This window comes from Penaeus monodon, chromosome 43 (genome assembly GCF_015228065.2).
Source record: "Penaeus monodon isolate SGIC_2016 chromosome 43, NSTDA_Pmon_1, whole genome shotgun sequence".
NCBI lineage: Eukaryota > Metazoa > Arthropoda > Malacostraca > Decapoda > Penaeidae > Penaeus > Penaeus monodon.
In genome coordinates this window covers 3160530-3185529 of record NC_051428.1, presented here as the reverse complement: position 1 = coordinate 3185529, position 25000 = coordinate 3160530, and the positions used below count along the sequence as shown (strand labels likewise).

The window sequence follows — 25000 nt, the reverse complement described above, 5'->3', positions numbered from 1 at the left end:
GTCTGGGGATTTTAGGGTCCTCGGGCGCTCTACAAGGCGAGTTTTTAAAGGTTATGAAGTCTTCGGCACTGTATTTGGGGGTGTCCGACCGGGGGGGGGGGGGAAGGGAGGAAGGGGGGGGGGTTCCACCTTCGCCCTGGCCCTTAGACTCTCTCTCGCTCTCCCACGGGAGTCGCTCGGCCGCGGGATCCTGGCCTGCGGTCGCGTCTCTCTCCTGTAGGAGGCGAGGGAGTGGGGTGGAGGGGGGGACGAGGAATGGGGTGGGAGGGGGGATGGATGGGGGGGGGGTGCGGGTCTTCGGACTTCATGTGAGAATTATATAACTTTCGTGTGTGAGAATGAGAGAGAGAGAGAGAGAGAGGGAGAGAGAAAGAGAGAGAAAGAGAGAGAAAGAGAGAGAAAGAGAGAGAGCGAGGAGAGAGAGAGAGAACGAGAAGGAGAAAAGAAAAGAGATAAAGAGCGAGAACGAGCGAAAGAGAGAACATGTATAGCGAATAACTTATACCGAGAAACCGACCTTTATAATCTCCACAACAAAAGCAACAGTGCCACATATTTTAGGCAAAAATCCGAAGCATTTTTAGACCTGACCGCTAACACCAACTTTTTTTTTTTTTTCAAAACGCTTATACTAATGTCCCATATACTATTACCCTGTGTGTGTGTGTGTGTGTGTGTGTGTGTGTGTGTGTGTGTGTGTGTGTGTGTGTGTGTGTGTGTGTGTGTGTGTGTGTGTGTGTGTGTGTGTGTGTTTGTGAGCGCGCGCGTGTACGCATACGTACAGACATTCACACAAATAAGAACCCAAACCAAAACCGTAGATTTCCCAATATTTACCCACTTCTTTTTTTCCATTTCCCATTTTTCTCCTGCCATTGCAGATCCCAGCGGCCGCCCTTCGGTTTCTCCTGAAGGCACCGACGCGGCACCTTACCCTCCGAAGGGTCGAGGGGCGGCGGGAGGACCAACAGGGACCCCAAATCGAGCAGCAGATGTCTCGCGCCCCGAACCAAGTCTCCGTGGCGGGGAGGAAGAGAAAAGGGGAGAGAAAAGGCGTGGAGAGAAGAAAGGAGGAGGGAAGGAGAGAGAGAGAAAGGAGGAGGGAAGGAGAGAGAAAAAGGAGGAGGGAAGGAGAGAGAGAGAAAGGAGGAGGGAAGGAGAGAGAAAAGGCGTGAAGAGAAAAAAGGAGGAGGGAAGGAGAGAGAAAAGCTGTGGAGAGAGGAGGAGGGAAGAAGACAGAAAGGAGGAGGGAAGGAGATAGGGAAGAGGGAAGGAGGGACATAGGAAGACAGAAAATGGAAGGGAAGGAGACAGGAAGCGGGAGAGAGGGAGACGAGATCAGTGGAAATGAGGAACATAAAAAAAGAAGGCAGAGAGGAAGAAGGAAACGGGAAGAGAGGAAGAAGCGAGGAAGAGAGGGTGAAAGGAACACAGAACAAGAAAAGGGGAGAAGAGAGAAAGAGAGGAAGTGAGGAACGAAGGAAAAGGTGGGAGAGCGAGGAAAAGTGAGACAAGACAAGGGTGTAGAGATGCCAGTGCCAAGTGGCGATGCCGCAGGTGGATCGCGTCACCCTTTACAAAAGGACCATCGACAGGACGTAGAAGGGGGGGGGGTGAGGGGAAAGAGAAGAGGGAAGGGAGGAAGGGGGTAGAGGTAGCAGGATGATAAGGGGACGGAGAAGAGGGGGAAAGAGAGGAGGGGAAGAAGAGAGGGGGAAGGGGAGGAGAGGACGAAGAAGAGGGGAAGGGGAGGAGAGGACGAAGAAGGGGGGAAGGGGAGGAGGGGACGAAGAAGGGGGAAGGGGAGGAGAGGACGAAGAAGGGAAGGCGGAGGACGGTAAAGGGAGGGGAGGACGGAAGGCAAAGCGGCAACAGAAAAGGCAGCGAATGAGCAAGGGGACGGCAGCAGCTGAACAATAAACATATTGAGAAAAAGTGAGCAACAAAGAGATCGCCATTTGCGGCCGAGGGACAACGCCGGGAAACAAGACAGGCATCGCTTAAGGGAAATAAAAAAGAGGGGGGAGAGAGAGGAGATGAAGGATAGGGGGGAGAGGAAGAGAGAGAGAGAGAGAGAGAGAGAGAGAGAGAGAGAGAGAGAGAGAGAGAGAGAGAGAGAGAGAAGAGAGAAGAGAGAGAGAATAGAAAGAAAGATAGAAGAGAGAGGGAGGAGAGAGAGAGAGAGAGAGAGAGAGAGAGAGAGAGAGAGAGAGAGAGAGAGAGAGAGAGAGGGAAGGGGGAACGAAGGAATTACGACAGTGTGAAGTCACGAAGAAAAGGCTCCATTCCCTCCTGGCCTTTGGAGCGCAGGTAAACCATGATTAGGCGATGCCATGGGAGACCCAACATGTGTGGCGATCACTGGGCGCCCCCAAAGGAACCCACGCGAGGGTCCTGCGCCTCAATAACACACCCTAGAGTGCACCGTGGCCGAGAAGAGAGGGGGAAGAGGAGGAGAAAAGAAGGAGAACAAGAGGAGGAGGCGAGAAGGGGGTAAGGAGGAGGAGGAGGAGGAGGAGGAGGACGAGGAGGACGAGCGGGAAGGGGGTGGGGGGAGAGCAGGGGGTGGAGTGGGTGAGGGGGAGGCGGTGTGGATGAAAGGCGCCCCCCCATAGCGTGGTCGTGGCCCCCTGGGAAACCTCCTGTCCATGTCTTACAAAACCTCTTATCAAACTACAACTCGCCCGAGCCACGAGTAAAAAAAAAAAGAAAGAAAGAAGAAGAAAAAAAGAATAGACGATAATAATCATGACGAAACGACACCGGCGACTGTAACAGGAATGAGAATGACGACCTCAACGACAACGACGACGCTCCAGGTAAAAAAAAAAAAATAATTATTAATAATAAATAAAAAAATAAAAAATAATAAGCACAATCAATACACCAAAGGTAACAAAAAAAAATTATCGTCCGCGCTACTTGAACCGATCCCTATGATTCCGTCGGCTGATCTTCCTCCCCATTATGACCATTAGTTTCACCCTCATCGCCGCTCTTATGACTGCCATTATAGAGTTATAACGCCGAGTGCATCGTCGCCCAACGAGATATATGACGCGGTGTTTGCAGCTTCGTTACAGGCCCTTAACTCGCTTGCGCCTTCTCTGACCGGGCACCTACGGGCGACACGAGCACCTACAAGCAACGACACCACCACCTAGGCCGCGACATCAGCACCTAAAGTCAACGACACCACCACCTTGGAGCGACACTAAGCTCCTATGAACGCCAACGCCACCTAGGATCGCTGGCAACACCTACGAGCAACAACCAGGCACCTAAAAGCAACGCCAACACCACCTACAAACAGCACTTCTGGCATCTAAGAACGCCACAAGCACCTATGAGCGACACCAGCATCTAGGAGCGCCCCTTGCAAGCACTAACGCGGCTAGTTGCACGCCCGTTGCAAATAACAGCGGCGGCGGAGTAACTCGGGTTTCTCGACGCCGACCGTCAGAGGGCTGCCACGAACTCTAAAACTTTTAATTCTTTTTCTCTTGCCCGGAGGAGGAGGAGGAGGAGGAGGAGGAGGAGGAGGAGGAGGAGGAGGAGGAGGAGGATAAAGAAAAAAGTGGAGAAGAAAGCGGCGGAGGAAGGGGGAGGAGGAGGGAGAAAGACAAAGAGGTGGTAGAGAAAGAGAGGGAAAAGGAGAAGAAGAAAGACATGGCGGCGGCGAAGGAGGAAGAGGGAAGGGAGAAAAGAAATTAAAATAAGAAGGAGGCGGCGGCGAAGGCGAAGGACGCAGTGGCGGGGCGAGTATCCTGAGGAGCGTCGTGACATCACCCGCTGGGGGTCCTGTGTACGCGCTGGTGTCGAGACTTCGCTGAGGAGGAGGAGGAGGAGGAGGAGGAGGGGGAGGAGGAGGAGGAGGAGGAGGGGAGGAGGAGGAGGAGGAGGAGGAGGAGGAGGAGGAGGAGGAGGAGGAGGAGGAGGAGGAGGAGGAGGAGGAGGAGAGGAGGAGAGAAGGAGGAGGAGAGGAGGAGGAGGAGAAGAGGACGGGAGGAGGAGAGGACGGGAGGAGGAGAGGACGGGAGGAGGAGAAGAGAGGAGGAAGAGGAGAGGAGGGGAGGAGGGGTGGAGGAGAGGAGGTATGGAGGGGAGGGATGCCCACGCCGTCCTCCCTTGCCCTCGTCTGCTGCCCGCTGTTGCCCCCAAGCCCTTCCCGGCGTGCCCTGACGTCAAGGTACGTCTCGATGCACGATAAATACACCTTCTGTCACTATAACAACAACTGAGAATCTTGTAGCTTCTCCGCCGACGCTCAGGCCTGGGAATGCACCCCTGGCTCCTCCCTACCCCTACCCCCCCTACCCCTTCCCCTACCCCTTCCCCTTCCCCTCCGGCAAAAGAGAAAATATCGTAATCGAATTACTATAATACACCATATTATAATATACTACATTATATTACATCATACAACATAAAACACTCACAACTGCCTAGACATAAAAAATACCCTCCTCCCCCCCAAAAAAAAAGAGTGAAAGAGAGAGAGAGAGAGAGAGAGAGAGAAAGAAGAGAGAGAGAGAGAGAGAGAGAGAGAGAGAGAGAGAAGAGAGAGAGAAAGAAAAAGAGAGGAGAGAGAGAGAGAGAGAAGAGAGAGAGAAAGAGAGAGAAAAAAAAAGAGAAAGAAAAAAAAGAGAAAGAGAGAGAAGGAGAGAGAGAGAGAGAGAGAGGACTCTGTAGAACAAGCGCTGACGACCTCTTGTGTGTGTTTACGACCTGTCTCGCTGCCTCTATCTATTACACACCGAAGCTGATAAACCGTTGTAATATCTACGGGGCAGGAGGGGAGGGGAAGGGAGAGGAGAGAGGAGAGGGAAGAGAGGAGAGAGGAGGGAGGAGGAAGAGGATGAGAAGGAGCAATAGAAGGAGAAATAGAAGGAGCAGGGAGGAGGAAAATGAGAAGAGAGAGAGAGAGAGAGAGAGAGAGAGAGAGAGAGAGAGAGAGAGAGAGAGAGAGAGAGAGAGAGAGAGAGAGAGAGAGAGAGAGAGAGAGAGAGAGAGAGAGGACGGGAGGTTGGGGTGGGGGGAGAGGAAAAACCGCGCAAAAATGGCAGTTTTAGAGTCTCCGCCATTTTACGCATGCATCAATCACCGAATAATAAAGGTGTGTTATTAACGTGTGTGCGAGCGAGGCGGGGTTGATAGGGGAAGAGGGGGGAGGGGGGCAAGGGAAAGAGGGGGGAGGGGGCAAGGGAAAGAGGGGTAAAAGAGAGAGAGGGGGGGGTAAAGGGGGGGGGGAAGCAGAACCGCCGCTGTCGCCGCCGCCGCCGCCAACGCCGCTGCCGCTGCTGCTGGTGGCGGCGGCGGTGATTGCTGACCGCTAAAACAGTGCGGACAACTTGCGCCATCTGTGGACCGCTACCGCCACCGCCGCCGCTCGCCCGCTGCGCCATCGCCCGCTCCGATCCCCGGGCTTCTTCACGTCCTACCTTCAACGGTCTCTCTCGACGGCGGAATTCGCGACAAACGCCCGCGATTATTTCCTGTTGCCGTTCCCCTCGGCCGCCGCGCCTCGCCACCCAAATCTAAGCGACCTCTCCCGAACGGCGGCGGCGGCGGCGGCATCCGTCACCCGCCGCCGCCGCCGCAGCCACCTCCGCCTTATCGCAGAATCGCGCTCCTTGATAACACCGCACGCCCGAGTTGCCGCAACCTCCCTTCCCGTCGCCGCTCTCCCCCTAACCTCGCTCTACTAACCGACACTTCGAAAAATGCAAGGAATAAAAAAAAAATAATAACAACAAAAAAGACCCTTTCATTCTCATTCCCTTCCTCCTCCCCTTCCCCCCCTTCCCCTCCTCCTCCTCCTGCTCCTCCTCCCCCCCTAGAGCAAACCCAACGTGGCTATGGTAAGTGGGTGTTCCCCTGCGCATAACTACCAGGTAACAATCATAAGTACCTGCTAATGACTCATCCCCTGTCATTCCCATCATGTCTGTCCGGCCGGCCGTGCACACATCGCGCGCTCTCGGGATATCATTTATCATAACACCTCCATCGCCGCTGCCCCTTGACAGTTTTCAGACATGCGAAACGATGTACGCGCGGGGCAGCTGTAATTTACCAACTTATTACAGCCCGACCGCAAGTGTAATATAAAGAATTTATTGAGTATATATATAGAGAAAAGTTGACTTGAATGTTGTCGGCGTGGCAGGTCGGTCGGGTTGCCAGTGTGGTCCAGACGGCCGCACAAACGCCCTCGAATGGCCCCCGCCGAACAACTGACGGCTGGAAATGGAGTTCGGGCGTCGATGATCGGGCCGTTGGAGGAGCGGGACACGCCATGGCAGGATCCACGGCCAGGCTAAGATGGAAAATGGAACGCTCAAAGTTGAAGCCCGTGGCGAGGCGCGGCAACTCGCCCGCCTCTCACTTGGCCAGCTGGCCATAAATCACCCCTCGTGACGTCACTCGACAGCTTCACAACAAACATGGCCGCCGCGCGAACATGGCTGCGCTGCCGGCCACGTGAGCCGGCCCATCACTCTCTCCTCCGCTCTTCGCCCCAAAAGCTTTATTTTTGAGCGGCCTTGCGCGTGCTTTCGTCCTCTATTTAACGTCCTGCGGAGACTGTCGATACGCGCGTCAGACTCCGAGGGGAAATCTGACCGGCATAACAACGGCCCTCGTCTCCTCTTGGCAGGTTAACTGTGAGAAGGGAAGTGAAAAATTTACGATATCCTCTTGCCTTTCCCGTGAAAATGAATGAGGAGCTTGATATTCTGATCCGAAAGGCGTGTTCTGCACCGACTCGGGACGGCGCCTGCTGCTCCACACGCTCCCACGAACTGAATAAGAGAGTGAGAAACCCATTTTAACGCCTGCTTATTTCCCTTCCGAACGTCCCTTCTCGCACGCAAATCTATGGAAGGCATTTACCACGGCTACTTTAAAGGGAGGAACACAATGAAATTCGGACTGATAAACGGAAGGTCCTTTTTTTAAAGACTGGCCTTGAAACAGACGGGTGCTGAAGAGAGGAGGATAACACTTGAGACTTCTGAGGCCATAAAAAGGTTGTCTTTGTGTCTGTCTGTATTTTTCTGTCTCATTGGAAGACCTGCCAATGCAGAATACGATGACCTGTAAATCTAGCAAAATGATTAACACGTTTTCCATGATGTCCACTCCTTATCGCAAGAGAAGAGAAGAGAAGAGAAAAGAAAAGAAAAAAACGAAGCAAGAGAAGAGAAGAGAAAAGAGCAGAGAACCAGTAAGAAAGAGAAATGGAGAAAGAGAAGAGCGTAGCTATTAGTATTAGCGAAATGGGCGTAGAATAGCAACACTCAGCGGGCGCTAATTGAAAGCACGGCGTTAGTGGCCAAGAGAGCAAAGTAAGAAGTATCATTAGGAGGGAATGCAACAAGAGGGTGAAACCAGAACAGGGAAGCAGAGGGGAACGTATTAAAGGGGAAGCAGAGGGGAGTAGTAGTAAGAGTGAGAGTAAGAGTGAGAGAAAGAGAGAGAGAGAGAGAGGGCAAAAGAGCGGAAGGGGAAAGAGACGTAGCAGTCACAGATAAGGGATAAGATATCGCGTCAAAAATACTAGAACTGAACACGTAGTAGAGGAAGAGGAGGATGGGGAAGGAGGGAAGAGGAAGGAAGGGAGAAGAGATATACTGTGACTTCTACCTAACGACATTTAGATTCCCTTACACCCAGTTACAAAACGTTTAACCCCTCCCCCCGTCTCCTCCCTCTTCTGCCCCACCTCCACCTCCACCACCTCCTCCACCTCTACCTCCACCTCCTCTTCCACCTACCCCTTCACCTCCATATCAACCTCCTGCCCTACCTCCTTCACCTCCCTTACCTCTTCCTCCTCCTCCTCCTCCTCTTCCTCGCCACCTCCTCACCTCCTGCCTCCCGAAACCCCATTATCCGTTCCGTCGGCACAGGCATTTCCAACAAGAAATATCGGCGGTAGTGACAGACTCGGGCAATGCTATCCCCTCATTCAATCTGACAGCTGCCCTCCTCACGCTGTTTGGAAAGTAGGCAGTTTATGGGGCACTTATAGGCGTAGTGTGTTTATAACCCATTGACTCCGGACAGTTATTACGGCGATAGTATCAGCAACGGACACGAGGGGGGCATTTCCCGCGCGCAGGAACCTTGTCTGTCATGGCCGGCGACCCCACTCGGAGCCATGACAATAAAAGAAGGGGCGGGGAATGCTAATTGTGGCGGTGTCATGGGCGGCGGGAGGGGAGGGGGGGGGTAGAGGGGGAAAGGGGTGGGAGGGAGGGATGGGAGGGTAGAGGGGGAAAGGGGAGGGAGGGAGGGATGGGAGAGTAGAGAGGGAAAGGGGTGGGAGGGTTGGGAAGGAGGGAAGTAAGGAAAGAAGGGAGAGGGAGAAAGAGAGGATGTAAGAGGGTGAAGGAGGGAGAGAGGATGAGTACATGAGTGAGTGAGTGAGCGTGAGTGTGTGTCCTTTCCTCTCCCCTCTCCTTGACTTCAACCCTCAACCCTCCCCCCTCCCACTCCCCAATGCCTTACCCCAATCCCCCGACAAAAGCACAAAACAAAAACATCCAGTTATAACAAACGGGCGAAAAATGAATAAAAGAGAGAGAGAGAAAAAAAAAAGTTAATCACCAAAAGATACAAATTTACAGTCGCATTTTTCCCACCCGACCTTATAAAATTTAGCGAAAACAACAAGATCACAGCGCAATAAATCTCTGCGCTTTTGTTTTCCCGCGAATTTAGCGGTCGAACAAGCCGGCTTTCCTATGAACACGCTGCAGTGGTGAACAACAGGCGCTGAAGACATTATTATTTGATGGTAGTGATGATGATGATAGCAATGAGATTTACGAGGATAAGAAGGAAAATAACAATACTACTACAACTAATAATAATAATAACAATAATGATGATGATCACGACACTAGTAACAACAATAATAATAAAAATAATAATAATAATAATCAGGGAAATCCATAAATTAATGACTGAATAAATAACAATAACAATCCGGGATAGTCGCCACAGTATTTTTAATTATTATAAAGTGCTGAAGCCATAAAATCAATGAACTATCGTATACACAGCTCACTTTGTTTATAATGGTAACACAATATGTAATATATATATATATATATATATATATATATATATATATACATATATATATTTATTTATTTATATATATATATTATTTATTTATTATTTATTATAATCTTAATGTATAATATGTTACTGTATACTTTTTTCATGTTATCCACATTTGAAACAAGTACCAGTGAGAGGGAGAGAGGGAGAGAGGGAGAGAGGGAGAGAGAGAGAGAGAGAGAGAGAGAGAGAGAGAGAGAGAGAGAGAGAGAGAGAGAGAAAGAGAGAGAGAGAAAGAGAATGTAAGTGTGTATGCATATGCAAGCAAGTACGTACATACGCATGTACATATATTAGTATGCACATGTGTAGATACGTACGTACGTGTGTGTGTGTGTCTCCCGTCCGTCCAGCGAACGACCGTTGTAAACGTACCCAAGCGTGAGGGCACTGTCGTCCGCTCGTGTCGTGTATGTGTCGCGCCGATGCGTCGTAAACGTCATTCTGCTGCGTCGCGCGTTTGTCGTTCCGCCGCGCTTCGCTTGTCGTGTCGTGTCGTGTCTCTCTCTCTCTCGTGCGTGCGTGCGTGCGGTGTGATGTGTGGAGGATGGAGTGGTGTGTGTGGTGTGTGTGTGTGGTGTGGTGTGGTGTGTGTGGTGGTGTGTGTGTGGTGTGTGGTGTGTGTGGGTGAGGGAGAGAGAGAGAGAGAGAGAGAGAGAGAGAGAGAGAGGGGAGAGAGAGAGAGGAGGAGAGAGAGGAGAGAGAGAGAGGGAGAGGGAGAGGGAGAGGAGGAGAGGAGGGGGGAGGGTAGAATGGGAGAGAGGAGAGGGAGAGGGAGAGGGGGGAAGGGATAAAGATATTGAGACAGAAATATAGATAGAAACAGAAAGGTTGATGGTGATATATATAGATAGACAGATAGATAGATGGACAGATAGAAAAGAAAGACATACAATACACTGACATAAACAGTGAACGTATAAATCGATCTTAAACCGTTCATAATAATAGAATATAAACTATTTGAAAGTCCTTACCAGACTACTATGCAAAATGCTATCGTGCCATGCAGTGCGAACAGCTTCTATACTTGCTATGTTGTGAGGATGTGGTCTTATGAAAAAAAAATATAAGGACGGAGGGAAGAAAGGTAGAGAGAAAGGAGGGGGAGGGAGGGAGGGAGGGAGTGGGGGAAGGAGGGAGGGGAAGGGAAGGGAAGGGAAGGAAGGTGGAGGGAAGGGAAGGGAAGGGAAGGGAAGGGAAGGGAAGGGAGGGAAGGGAAGGAAGGTGGAAGGGAAGGGAAGGAGGGATGCGATGGAGGAAAGAGTTAAGGAAGTAAGGGGCGGAGGGATGGGAGATGGAGGGAAGGGTGATAGAGCGATGGAGGGAGGGAGGCGGTGGTAGGCTGATGGTGCTAAAAGTGGCATAAAGTTGACCTCCGGAGAGTGATCGCGATCCCGACGGGTGGACACGGACGCCGCTGTCGGTCGGTCGGTCGGTCGGTCGGTCATCCGCCGCGGCCGCGAGAGGGCGCTGACAGCCCTCGCTCTGTCACGACTAAAAATATCACATTTCATCGACTCCTTTCTCACACTTTAGCTGTCACCGCCATTTTCGAGATTCTCGGCCAAGTCACACTTTTTTTTTCTTTTCTCTTTACTTTCTCAAGTACCCCCACCCCCACGTGTTTTATCTCTCTCTCTCTCTCTCTTTCTCTTTCTCTCTCCTCTCTCACTCTCTTTCTCTCTTTCTCTCTTTTACTCTCTCTCTCTCTCTCCCTTTCTCTCCCTCTCCCTCTCCCTCCTTCCTACCCCCTTTTTCATCTTTCCTTCTCCATCCACCATATTCCCTTTCCTGCAGGTGCCGCACAGACAAGCGCAAACGGAGGGGGGAACAGAAGAGAAGCAGATAAAAACAGATTGGAGAACGATAACCGAAAAACAAACCGCTCGCTTGACATTTTTGAGGTGACAGACACAAGACGTCGTGCCTATTGTATGATAATTTCTTTTAAACGTTGCCACTTTGGGATCATCAAACGGCTCGAGACTTCGCGCGACTCCAGGCCAGGGCGCTCAACGCGTACATGTACACACACATGTACATACGTGCACACATATACATACGTACACACATACATACATATATGCACATACATAATAAATACATACATATATACGCATAAACATACATAAGTAAATACATGCATATATACTGTAAATATATATACACACATGCAGACATACACAAACATTCATGCATACATAACTATATACATACAAAGTATACATGCCCACATGCACAGACATACACACACATACACACATGCATTTCTACGACGTGACAGATAGATAAATACATATTAAAAAAAAAAAAAAAAAAAAAAAAAAAAAAAAAAAAATATATATATATATATATATATATATATATATATATATATATATATATATATATATCTTTATGTTAAAGAGTTCTCCGCTTCTCCTCCATAATGCAACGAAATAAGCGTAGGGTGTATCACCTCCTTCGGGGAAAAAAAACATGAACTTTCTAACTCTTTCAAAAGATGCTCTCCTCTCTCATTTTTGTATTTGCGCATCGGGAGGACAACGAGGAGAGATCGACCGAAAGATGGGCGAGGTGGAATTCCATGAAGGGGGGAGGGGGAGGGGGAGGGGGAGGGGAAGGGGAAGGGGGAAGGGTAAAGGGGGAAGGGAGAGGGAAAGGGAAGGGTGGGAAGAAGAGTGAGGGAGATGGGATGGGAGGGAGGGAAGGAAGGGGGAAGTAGATGGGGAGAGGGAGAGGGAGAGGGAGAGAGAGAGAGAGGAGAGAGAGAGAGAGAGAGAGAGAGAGAGAGAGAGAGAGAGAGAGAGAGAGAGAGAGAGAGAGAGAGAGAGAGAGAGAATCATAACCTGAGCAGCATCCCAGGAATGTTCTTTGCAACGACACATCAGCTAAATAAGGTGCGTAATATTCTTATGCATAAATGTATGTGTGCATTTAACGGTCGTTTCGGCGTGTTTTTCATCTACCTATTTATTATTTATTAAATGTACACAACCCCCCCCACCACCCCACCCCCGTCCCTTCCCATTCGTTGCAAGAGCTGCATATCGCTTCTTCTTCTTACTCTTCCTCCTCTTCCCTCCCTCTCATCATCATCTCCTTCCCTCACTCCCTCCCCCTCCCTCCTCCCCTTCCTCCCTTCCATCCTTCCCCCTCCTCCGTCTCTCTCTTCTTCTCTCTCTCCCATCCCTGCTTCCCTTCCTCCATCCCTTGGTCCCTTTCTATCCTTCCTTCACTTCCTACCTCCCATCCTTCCTTCCTCCTTCTCCTCCTCTTCCATTTTAACTTCCTTCCTTCCTTTCTTGCCTCCATTATTATTAAAATTATTATTATCATCATTATAATAATAATAATAATAATAATAATAATAATAATAATAATAATAATAATAATAATAATAATAATAATAATAATAATAATAAATAATAATTATTATTATTCCTCCTCTTCCTCCTCCCATCCTTCCCTTTCTCTTCCCCCTCCTCCTACCAACCCCTTCCACTTCTTCCCCCTCCCTCAAACTCCCCCTCCCCTTCCCTTACTAACCCCCTATTAACCCCTTCCCCCTCTCGCCAAGAGCAGCTCTAACCACCCCCTCCCTCGCCAAGAGCAGCTCCCCCCCTCCCCCTCCCCCCTTCCTTCGCAGCTCCCCCCCTCCCCCCTCCCTCCTTCCTTCGCAGCTCCCCCCTCCCCCTCTCTTCTTCCTTCGCAGCTCCCCCCTCCCCCTCCCTCCTTCCTTCGCAGCTCCCCCCTCCCCCCTCCCCCCCTCCCTCCTTCCTTCGCAGCCCCCCCCCTCCCTCCTTCCTTCGCCTCGACATCCCGAGTTACAGCACCAGCCAGGCATAGCCAGACCACAGCACGAGTCTTCAAGTTCCCTTAAAGGTGCACTTGGACGTCGCTACATTACCTCGTCCTCGAAGAGGAGGCTGGAGGGTGGGATCTGCTGGAAAGAGGGAGGGAGAATTAGTGAGAAGTGCTACAGTTACAAGGCCTTGGAGAGGAAGAGGACGGAATGAGAAGGGGGGGAAGGGCGGGGGATGAAAGCGAGGCCAAGGAGAGGTAGAAAGGCGAGGAGAGGACGTTATACTCGAAGACAAAGAAGCGGGGGGAAGTGTTGAACGGGAGGAGAAGAGGGCGAGCGAAGGAAGAAGAAGAAGAAGAAGAAGAAGAAGAAGAAGAAGAAGAAGAAGAAGAAGAAGAAGAAGAAGAAGAAGAAGAAGAAGAAGAAGAAGAAGAAAAAAAGAAGAAGTAAAAGAATCAGACTCAACAGAACGAAGAATATTCAGAAGACGACTCAGAAGCAGTCAAAATAAAAGAGGACAAAGAAGAAAAGGGAAGAGGCGAGAAAGAAAGAAAAAAAAATCTTAGAGAAAAGAAAGAGAGAAAGAAGAAGTCCATCATCTCTCCGACACTTAGCAGGATAACTATCATTACACCCTCAAACTGTGATGACAGTCTCTACACCCGCCTTTGTTACCCCCCAGGGATCACACAACACAAGGCTGCGGGAGAAAAACGTGTGAGGCAAAAGAAGGAAGAGAGAGAGAGAGAGAGAGGGGAGGAAAAAGAAGAAGGGAAGTTGAGGGAGTGAGGCAGTAGGAGTTGAGAAAGAAAGAAAGAGGGAGAGAAAGAGAAAGAGAAAGAGAAAGAGAAAAAGAAAGAGAGAGAGAGAGAGAGAGAGAGAGAGAGAGAGAGAGAGAGAGAGAGAGAGAGAGAGAGAGAGAGAGAGAGAGAGAGAGAGAGAGAGAGAGAGAGAGAGGAGAAAAAAAGAGAGAAAAAAATACAGAAAAAATGCAGACGGAAAACAGACAACGAAAACCAAGACAAGAAAAGCAAAAGGGGGCGTCTGAAGATACAAGAAAGAAAGAGAGAGGAAGAGCGAAGAAACGAGGAGGAGGAGGAGGAGGAGGAGGAGGAGGAGGAGGAGGAGGAGGAGGAGGAGGAGGAGGAGGAGGAGGAGGAGGAGGAGGAGAGCGAGGATGAGGAGGAGGAGGAGGACGGAGAGGAGGGGAGAGAGGAGGAGGAGGAGGAAGAGGAGGAGAAGGGAGGGAGAGGCAAAAAGAGAGAGAGAGAGAGAGAGGGAGAGAGAGAGAGAGAGAGAGAATGTGCAATTTCCCGCTGAATCCAATCACGGCCTGCGGAAAGACCCCTTCAGGTCCCGACGGGTCATCAAGAGCCCTCCGAGGACCATCAAGGGAGAGACCTGGCTAAGGGCGGCGATCAGGGCCTGGCTAAAAAAGGGTGCTGGTTCTAAGGCTATTCTCTGCAGGGTCCTCCTCCTCGCCGCCTTCCTCCTCTTCCTTCTCTTCCTCATATTCTTTCTGCACTTTCTTTCTCCTCCTCCTCCTCCTCCTCCTCATATTCTTCTCAATTTTCCTCCCTTCATCTCCTCCTCCTCCTATTCTTCTCTATCTTCTTCCTCCACCTCCTCTTCATTCCTTCCCCCTTTCCTTCCTTCCCCTTATTCATACCCTTCTTACTCCCTCCTCTCTGCATCGCCCTTTGTACCGCCTCGGGTGATAACGCTACCCCCTCTTATCTCTGCTATCAGCGTGACTTTTACACACCCGGCTCTTATCACTTACTTTAATAACGCTCGCGCCTTTTATCACTCATCGGCCCAAGCCTTTCGTGGACTCTGATCCGGGACTCTCGTACGTTATCGCACAAGGAGGCCCTTCCAAGCACGCACTCTCGCCCCCTCGCCCACCGCCCACCGCCCACCGCGCCCACCCTCGCCACCGTGGGCTGGGCTTCTTATCGGCAGCTATTTTTTTTTAATCTATTTTTCTTTTTTATCGCTGTCTTTCTCTGTGTTTGTCTTTCGCTTTCGCCTCTGTGATTAGGCGATCCTCCTGTCGAGCGCAATTGCTTTATCGCTCGGCCCATCAGCGCTCGGAAGACAGAACGGGGCGGCGAAAAATATGGATGATAATCATAATCATAATACAGGAACAAGAGATAAAGAGGAGGGAGGGAGAAAGAGAGAGAGAAAGAGAGAGAGAAGAGAGAGAGAAAGAGAGAGAGAGAGAGAGAGAGAGAGAAGAGAGGAGAGAGAGAGAGAGAGGAGAAAGAGAGAGGAGAGGAGAGAGAGAGAGAGGAAAGAGAGAGAGAGAGAAGAGAGAGGAGAGAGAGAGAGGAGAGAGAGAGAGAGAGAGAGAGAAAGAGAGAGAGAAAGAGAAGGATTTAGAGAAAGAGAAAGATTTAGAGAAAGAGAGAAAGAGAAGATAAAATAGGCCGCGCGAACACCTACAAAAACAAATACACATACGCACGAACACACACAGGCACAGACAACACCCCCCCCCCCCCACCGTCGTCAGGCTTGCTCAGAGTGGAGACATCATCTCACGAGGCATCATCACCAGAGAACTGACCGCAAATAACGAGATAAAGCGGCCGTAAGCATCTCGTTGAACAGACGTATTTTTAGCTGCGCCAACTCTCCGGCCCCGCGGCGTCCACTCATCCCGTCCGCAGTATTACTCGCTCTCTCACTTACTCACTCACTCACCTCGCTTACTCACTCACTCACTTGCATACGTAATCACTCACTTACCTACTCACTCACTCACACTCACTCACTGCTTACTTTCTTCTCAGTTTCTGATTTATTCGCTTACTTACTTAACTCGCTCGATCACTTGCTTGCTTAGAGAAGGAGAAAGTGTTGGGAAAAAATAAATAAAAAATTCATATATATATATATATATATATATATATATATATATATATATATATATATATATATATATATATATATATATATATGATGTGAACCTAATCACAACCTCGGAGCAATACCAGGCAGATAAACAAAGAACAAAAATGCAAACAAACAACAAAGAAACAAACAAAACAAATGACCCCCAACGCCGTACATACAAGTAAACAAACGCGTCCGCAAGAATGCCTCCCATCAAACATATCGATCAACATATTAATGATCACGTATTGATTATTTATCGATTATGTAAATCCCGGCGGGAACCTCATTACTGCTAATAACCGGGGCGATCTCGAGGCCGAGGAGGAGGAGGAGGAGGAGGAGGAGGAGGAGGAGGAGGAGGAGGAGGAGGAGGAGGAGGAGGAGGAGGGGAGGGGGAGGAGGAGGAGGAGAGGGGAGGAGGAGGGGGAGGAGGAGGAGGAGGAGGAGGAGGGAGGAGGAGGGGAGGGGGAGGAGGAGGAGGAGGAGGAGGAGGAGGAGGAGGAGGAGTAGGAGGAGAGGAGGTGGAGGAGGTGGAGGTGGAGGAGAGGGAGGGGGTGGAGGTGGAGGAGGAGGAGGAAGGAGGACGAAGAGGAGAATAATAATCAGAAGGCAAACGAGAAAAGAAGATTCCCCCCCTCTCCCCCCTTCTCTTATCAGAGCGCCGAACGGAGAGAGAGCGTCGAACAGGTGCTCCCCCCCTCCTCCTCCCTCCCCATCCCCCATCCCCCCTTCCCCTTCACCCCTACCCCCTCCCCCCTCAGCCCCAAAGCCGCGGGCACAATCACGGCGATCCGCGACGGGGAAATTATCAGCTTAATGGCGTCCGCGACGGAGAAGCAGCCGGCGACGTCCTTAGCGAAAGCCTTATCGTCGAGCCGGAGATAGTAATGTGTCGACGGCGGATAAGGCGCGGAAGGTGACGCTCAGCTGATAAGGCCGTCGAGAGGCTCCTTGACCCGATCCGGTCGACGGGCGAGCGGAGGGGGGGAAGGGGGGAAGGGGGGGAAGGGGGGGAAGGGGGAAGGGGGAAGGGGGAGGTGGGAGAAGGGGGAGAAAGGGGGAGTTGGGAGAAGGAGGAGAAAGGGGGAGGTAGGGGGAAGGGGGGGAGGTAGGAGGGAAGGGGGGAGGTAGGGGGAAGGGGGGGAGGAGTGAGGCGGGGCGGAGATGGATAGATAACGCAGGTGGACGGACAGGTTGGTAAATAAATGGATAAGCAGGTAAACGGATGGATAAATTTGAAGATTGAGAGATATAATAAATGCTGTTAGATTAATGACTAGATAGGTGCGGGGGTGTAAGTAGATCGTTAATTAAATAATAGAGTGGAGACAAAGGAAAGACAAAAAAAAAAAAAAGGAAAGAAAAAGGAAAACAGGCCGAGAGACCAAACGAAATAATTCGAGGGAAAAAAACTCACGAACAAAGGACCATGGCTAACGGACGCTTCCTTTTCTCTTTTAACTCCCTTTCTTTATCACTCTTTCCCCTTCTCCCTCTCCCTCACCCTCCTTCGCCCTCGCCCCTTTACCTTCTCCCTCTCCCTCACCCTCCTTCGGCGTCGCCCTCGCTATAAACTGAGGCGAGATTAAGGCTCGTCATAAATCCGTCGCGGCGAGTGAAACCGTGTCAACCTGCGGCGATAAAGTAGCTGCCGCGAGCCCCGGCCGCAACCCGCGTCGGCGGCGGCGGCGGCGGCGGCGGCGGCGGGGAACAGAACAAGTGCCGCAGACAGCCCAGCCACTCGCCCGCCGCCATTCCTCGAGGAGGGCCATCAAGGGGGAACTCGAGGATTAGGTGTCGAGGTGTCACATCAAGCGAGAGGGACCTATCAGCGCCCCCTCCCCTTGTGCCATCTCCTGTGCCTCGCCCCCCCTGCCCTTAGGCCCTGGCACTGGCACGGAGGTCGGCGAGGCAAGGGTCGGACGGGGGAAAAATATCTACTGTCGCGCCGTCACAATTCGTCTTCGCAATAACTGCAACATCAGTCTCGCTCTCTCGTCTCAAATAGTCAACAAGCTCCGACGGTTTTGCAATGTTGTCACCTCTCTGCTCTCTTTTCTCTCTCCCTTCGCTCTCTCTCTCTCTCTCTCTCTCTCTCTCTCTCTCTCTCTCTCTCTCTCTCTCTCTCTCTCTCTCTCTCTCTCTCTCTCTCTCTCTCTCATCCTCCCTCCCTTCTCTTTCTACTCCCCTCTTCTTCCCTTCCTTTATTCCCATCTCCCTTCCCCCCTTAAAAGTAAAATACTACTCGCTTACATAACATTTGCCTCCCTCGCCCCCCTCCTCCCCCCGGCCGTCAGAATCCTCGTCCTCGACACATCTCTCGCCAGTCTATAAACAAAACTCTCTCCCAAAACTCTCCATGACAACGAGCCATAGCACAAACATGCAGAGTCAGGACGTAAACTCGTTCAGAAGCATCGTAAAACCGGCAGTAACTTTGCTCTCAATACTGTTCATTGTTATGACCTTTAAAAAGTCCAACATGACCAACATCGCACACCTTTATGATGCGACTGAAAACAAAATCGAAGAGCGCTGCGGCCTCGCTCTCTTTCTCTCTCTCTATTTTTCCTTTTTTTTCCACTCTCTTTCTTTCCACCCTTTTTCTCCTTTTCCATTCACTTCTCTTTTCTTTCTCTCTCCCTTTCCTTCTCCCCCCATCATTCCCTAACCCCCCTTCACTCCTTCTCTCTCTCTCCCTCTCCCTCACCCTCTTCCTTTCTCTCTCTCTCTCTCTCTCCTTCCTCTTCGTACTCTTCCCCGTCTCCCCAGCAGATCAATCCAGGGTGCCAATCGCTCTCAGTGACACTTCTTGGCACCCACACCGGCACTGGTTTAAGGGAAGGCGGCCACGCTGCTCGGACGATCACACACAACTTACACGGGAGCCATCACGGGAAGGAAGAACACTGAACTGCGCTCTGAAATATGAACGTTTTCATCCTTACGCTCCATTCTCATCCTCTCTCTCCTCTCTCTCTCTCTCTCTCTCTCTCTCTCTCTCTCTCTCTCTCTCTCTCTCTCTCTCTCTCTCTCTCTCACCCAGAGTACACCCGTACACTCGCGTGCTCCACACACCGAGCTCCCCTGGCCAGCCCACTCCACCGTGTCGCTGCACATTAGTCAAGCGGCGTACAAGTGTGGCGAGCTCTTCCAAACCCAGGCAAGTAAATCAGAAAGCTCTCCAGCTCCACCCATAAAGCCCCCGAGAGCGCGCGCGAGGAAAGCTGGAATGGAGCGTGGCAGCGAACCACTACGAAGAGGGGGGCAGGAGGAGGAGGAGGAGGGACAAGGGGGGAAGGGGAGGGAGTGCCGGAGCGTGGCAGCGGAGGAGTCGAAGGGGGCTTCTTCTGGCCGTTGCAGGAGTCCATTCTCTGCGGGCGGGAGTGGGCGTTCATCGCCTCGCGGCCCCGCCATCTTGTCCAGCTTAAAGGGGACCTGTGGCGCTCCAGCACACACGCACACACGCGCGCCGGGGCTGGGCCAGGCACCGACGCCGCGGGCCTCGTGCTGCCAGCCAGCGAGGGTCGTAGCTCGCCTGCTGGTTATTATCCATTTATTCTCTATCCCTCGCTCTCACAAATACTCTAGTCTCTCTCCTCTTTCCTCTCTCTCTCTTCTCTCTCCTTCTTCTTCTCTCTCCTTCTTCCTCTCTCTCCTTCTTCCTCTCTCTCTCTCTCTCTCTCTCTCTCTCTCCTTCACATTCAACCATTCCCCTCCTCTTCTCCCTCTCTCTCCCCTTCTCCCTCTCTCTCCTCTCTCCTCTCTCCTCACTCCCTCACTCCCTCCGACACCCGCGCGAGGAGCTTCAGAGCTTCAGCAGCAGCAGCCACTCGCACAGCCACTTTACCCGCGATAAAACACATAAAGACGACATGCTCTTCCATACATTAATCCGGCGCCATTCATCCCTGCCGAACGTCCACTAAATCCGGGTAACGCAAGAGTAACACAGCGGCAGAGGTGGGGTGTTACTTACCTCCGGAAACGTTATGACAATCTGTTTTTTTTTAAGGGTTATTCAGGGCTTAAAGGTTAAAAAAAAAGGGAAAAGGACAAAATGATTCTGAAATACAAAAAAAAAAAAAAAATGTGCATTCACATACATACACCTATACACACACACAAGCACGCACGCACGCACACACACACACACATACAAGCAAGCCGTAAAGAACAGCGGAGGCGGCGCTATTGTGTCGACACACTGCTGAGCGAAAACGAAAACGAAAACGAAAACGATAACGAAAAGAAAACGAGAACTAGGATGGCATCAACATTAGGCAAGACTTTACATTAACAAGGCTGTAAATAACGATATATAAATAATGGCACAAGTTATATACCGTAATTTCTGGCACACAAAGAGGACGGCATTCAAGAGAGATTGTTGATAACAAAGGAATGGACGAAAACGGTGCGATAGAAAGAAAGATAAATATATTAAATATCTGATGGTGGTGACGATGGACGCTCTCTTTAGCTCCCCTTTCTTGAGAGAGAGAGAGAGAGAGAGAGAGAGAGAGAGAGAGAGAGAGAGAGAGAGAGAGAAAGAGAGAAAGAGAGAAAGAGAAAGAGAGAGAAAGAGAAAGAGAGAGAAAATGAAAGAAAGAGAAAGAGAAAAAGAGAAAGAAAAAGAGAAAGACAGAGAAAGATGGAAAAGTAAATTTACGAAAACGAAGGGCGAAGAAAGGTAACAAGAAAAAGGACAAAGTGAAAAGAGTAACATGACAGAAACGAAGAGAAACGAAAAAAAAGCAGAACAGAAAATAAAACATAAATAAAAAGAAAGGAAAAGTGAAAGAGAGAACGTAAAAAAAAAAAAAAATGAAAAATAAAAAAAAAAAAGAAAGAAGAAGAGAGAGAGAAGGAGAGAGAGAGAGGAGAGAGGAGAGAGAGAGAGAGAGAGAGAGAGAGAGAGAGGGAGAGAGAGAGAGAGAGAGAGAGAGAGAGAGAGAGAGAGAGAGAGAGAGAGAGAGAGAGAGAGAGAGAGAGAGAGAGAGAGAGAGAGAGAGAGAGAGAGAGAGAGAGGGGGGGAGAGAGAGAAATATATATATATATAATATATATATATATATATATATATATATATATATATATATATATATAAAGAGAAAGAAAAAAAAGAACGAAAAGAAACTAAAGAAACAAAGAACAACAAATAAAAACAAAATAAGTAGAGAAAGCAAAAGAGACACGGCGGTTTTTTAAAAAGGGAAGGTAGAGCTTTTGAGAATAATGGGTAGGTTGCGAATGGGTGTCGGGCGGACGCATGCATGAGGGGGATGGGGGAGGGGGGAGAGGGGGATAGGAAGGGGGGGAGGGGTGTTATGAATGGGACGAGAAGAGGATGTACAAGCGCCAAGTCAATCGGAAAATTAGCCGGAGAAAGAGAGAGAGAGAAAGAGAGAGGGGGGGTAGGAGAAAAGAGAGAGAAAGAGAGAGGGAGACAGATAGATAGAGAGAAAAAGAGTGTGGAGAAGGGGTGAGAAAGAGAGGAAAGATGAGAGAGATGCGAGAGAGATGAAAGAGAGAGGAAGAGAGGAGAGAGAGAGAGAGAGAAGAGAGAGAGAGAGAGAGAGAGAGAGAAGAGAGAGAGAGAGAGAGAGAGAGAGAGAGAGAGAGAGAGAGAGAGAGAGAGAGAGAGAGAGAGAGAGAGAGAGAGAGCCTGGACCGCACACCCCGTGGCCTCTCCCAATGGCCTGGCGATGGGTTCATTTTAACCCATTTTTTTGTGGATTCCGCGGGTTCATCTGTGGATTTCCCGGTGTCATCCCATAGCGGATTTATCCTCGAATCTCCACCGTCGTGTAATCCTCGTGACCTAATCCCTCTGTTGGTGGTGTTGGGAGTCGCAGGGGGAGGTGGCCGCGTCTTGTCCCCTTTCCTGCCCCTCCCTTCTGTCTATCTATTCATCTATCTATCTATTAGTCTGGTATATTCATCCGTCTATCTAGCTGTCTACCTATCTACCTACCTACCTCCTTCCCCATCGCTCACACACACCCCCATTACCCCCTTCCCACCACCTACCCCCTCGCGACAACATGCCCGCACACACACACGAACCCAAGCACGCACGCACGCAAGAGGGCGGCGAGCGAACGAGCGAACGAGCGGGCGGGCGGGCGGGCGGGCGGGCAGAGGGCAGAGCGGGCGGGCGGGCAGAGGGCAGAGCGGGCAGAGGGCAGAGGGCAGAGCGGGCGGGCGGGGGGCAGAGGGCAGAGCGGGCAGAGGGCAGAGCGGGCGGGCGGGCGGAGGGCAGACCCCCCTCGGAGTCGGGCTGGAGGCGAGTGGTCGTGGGCTGGAGGTGAGCATCGGGGCGGCCGGTCGGGACGTCGGGACAAAGCGTTTGATCATGTGGATGTAAACGGTTGAGAATCGCCATAGTGTCTTGCCGGTGTGCTTGGCCGGTAGATGGGGGGAGTGGGGGGAGTGGGGGGAGGGAGGGGAGGGGGAGAGGATGGGAATGAGGGAGAGTGAAGGGGGGAGGGAATGAGGGAGAGTGAAGGGGGGAGGGAATGAAGGAGAGTGAAGGGGGGAGGGAATGAAGGAGAGTGAAGAAAGAGGAGGGGAATGAGGGAGGGAGAGAGAAGGATGGAAGGTAGGACAGAAGGAGGGTAGGAGAATCGAGAAAAGGGAGAGGAGGGAGAGGAGGGAGGGAGGAAAGGAGAGGGAGGGAGGGAGTGAAGAAAAGAAAGGGGGAATGGGGAGGGGAGTCTCTTTTCTCCCCCTTTTCCAGCCTACCTACAGGCTGCTCGCGAGGAAAAATAGATTCATGGTCATAAGTCCCGAGTCTTTAGGCTACGTTGCTCTGACTGGTGTGTAATATATTTTGATCCCGAGCGGCGAAGAATGGATGAATAAAAAAAAAAGAATAAAAAAAGGAATGGAAAAAAAACGAAAAATGTGCATAAAGACCAGGGCACGACCGCAAAGAGGGAGAGAATAGGGGGGGGGGGGGAGGACCTTCCTGACGGAGGGATGCGCGACGGAATATTCACACGCGATATTTCTCTCGTTCTTATCACCTTCCGCCACTCCCCAGAAGAAAAAAAAAGGAAAAAAAGAGCAACATAATAATAATAATAATAATAATAATAATAATAATGATAACAATAATAATAACATTAATAATAATAAAAAAACAACAACAGTAATAGTAATAACAATAATAATAATAAGACGAAGAAGAAGAATAAACAAATAAACCAATAATAAACAAGTAAACAACAAAATGACCGGAGTACTTCAACGTCACTCGGCCAACGGCGCCGATGTTAGGCGAATAGACGGAAGAGAAACAGAGAAAGAGAGAAGAGAGAGAGAGAGAGAGAGAGAAAAAAAGACAGACTGAGAGATACAAATAGGATACAAAGACGCGCGAGGACAGAAGCAAAATAATAATAATAATAATAATAATAATAATAATAATAATAATAATAAAATAATAAAAATACGTCAGGAAGCGAAGGAAGGAAGAGGAGGAGAGAGTAAAAGAGAGTAAAAGAAAAGGAGCTCGAGGGGCGGCGTTCAGACTCAAGGGTTCCCTCGGCAGCAGGAGCAGGAGCAGAAGCAGCGAGGGGAGCATAATAAGACCTATACATCACGGCGCAGGTTGACGGCTGGACCATATGGCCGCCGCCGCCGCCGCCGCCGCCGCACGCTGTACCAACGCCGCGGCGGAGCCCTTCCCTTCTCTTCTCTTCTCTTCTCTTCTCTTCTCTTCTCTTCTCTTCTCTTCTCTTCTCTTCTCTTCTCTTCTCTTCTCTTCTCTTCTCTTCTCTTCTCTTCTCTTCTCTTCTCTTCTCTTCTCTCTTCTCTTCTCTCTTTCATTTATCTCCATATCTCACGTCCTCAACCCGATTCCTTCCGTCTCCCTCTCTCTTTATCCCTTCCCATTCCTTGCCCTCTTGTTTTATCTACTCCCCCGCGGCCGCAAGTAGATCAAGCATCAAGCAACCCCACCCCTCCATCTCCCTTTGCCCCTATCTGTTCGTCCCCCTCCTCCCCCTCCTCCTTCATCCCCTCCTCCTTCTTCCCCCATCACCTTCGCTCTCCCTCCCACCTGCGCATTTCGCTCGGCCTCAGACCCCGCGCTCCGACGGCCGACGCGAAGCAAAACTTAGCCTCTAATGAAACCTGTATTGTGAACCAGCGAGGCCGACAAGCCATGAAAGCCGGGCACCAAGAGCGAACCGCGTGTGTGAACCTGGCGTCAAGTGAAGCGGGGGGCGTCCGGACTGCTGGTGCGTGTGATGGCCAGTGACGCAGTGATATGGAGCAGCGAGGGGGGAGAGGGGGAGAGGGGGGAGAGGGGGAGAAAGGGGGAGAGGGGAAGAAGGGGGGAGAGGGGGAGAAGGGGAGAGAGAGGGGGAGGGGGGAGAGGGGGGAGCATGGAGGTCCTGTTGATGGAGGGGGTGGGTATTGGGGGGCTTGAGGGATGGGGAGGAGGAGAGGGGGGAGGGGGTGGTTGCAGCCGCTGTGGTGGCTTACTGGTCGTCTGGTCGTTCTGCCCTTATGTTGTTGGCTGTACTTTGCCTGTGGTATTTCGACGTGTGGTTAGAAAATCTGCTATTGCACGTGGTGGCAATGTTGAAACTCTCGCAAGAATAACCAGGCCAAGACGACCCCTCGCGCCACGACCACGACCCCAGGGCATCTTCGCAAGCACGACCGCGACCCCCAACGGCGGCCCGACCGAAACCCCGCCGCCGCCTCCGCCCGAATTTGCGTTGAGATAATCAAACGAGAGGCGAGCGTGATCCGTCTCGCAGTTTTTACAGTGGAACACTATTCCAGAAATGGAAAACCAGCTCCGAGCGGGCCCTCACTCCAATCCCTCTGTACGCGCTACAAACCACTTTTCCGGGCTCCTGCGATCCACTCAAGCCCTCGCCCCTCGTCCCTCCTCCACCCCTGCCCCCCTGCCCTCCTGCCCCTTCCACACGGGGACCACCAGCGCTCCCTCTTCCCCTTCCTACGTCGGGGCGGACGCAGACTCCCCTGGCACACGGGGGACAAAAGAAGCTAGGTCTCCCCCTCTTGACATGCCCCAAGCACGCTTCTCCTCGCCGCCCCCCCCCCCCCACCCGCTCTTTACCCCTGCGTCCTTTCCCCTTCCCTTCTTCTCACCCTTTCCTCCTCTCCTCC

At 51.0% G+C, this 25000-nt stretch overlaps 1 protein-coding gene across 1 annotated transcript in view; it reads right to left on the bottom strand.

Moving 5' to 3' along the window:
* The window catches only part of LOC119568075 (homeobox protein homothorax-like), a 242735-nt gene that overhangs the window by 201866 nt on the left and 15869 nt on the right, over nt 1-25000 (bottom strand). The window lies entirely within an intron of this gene.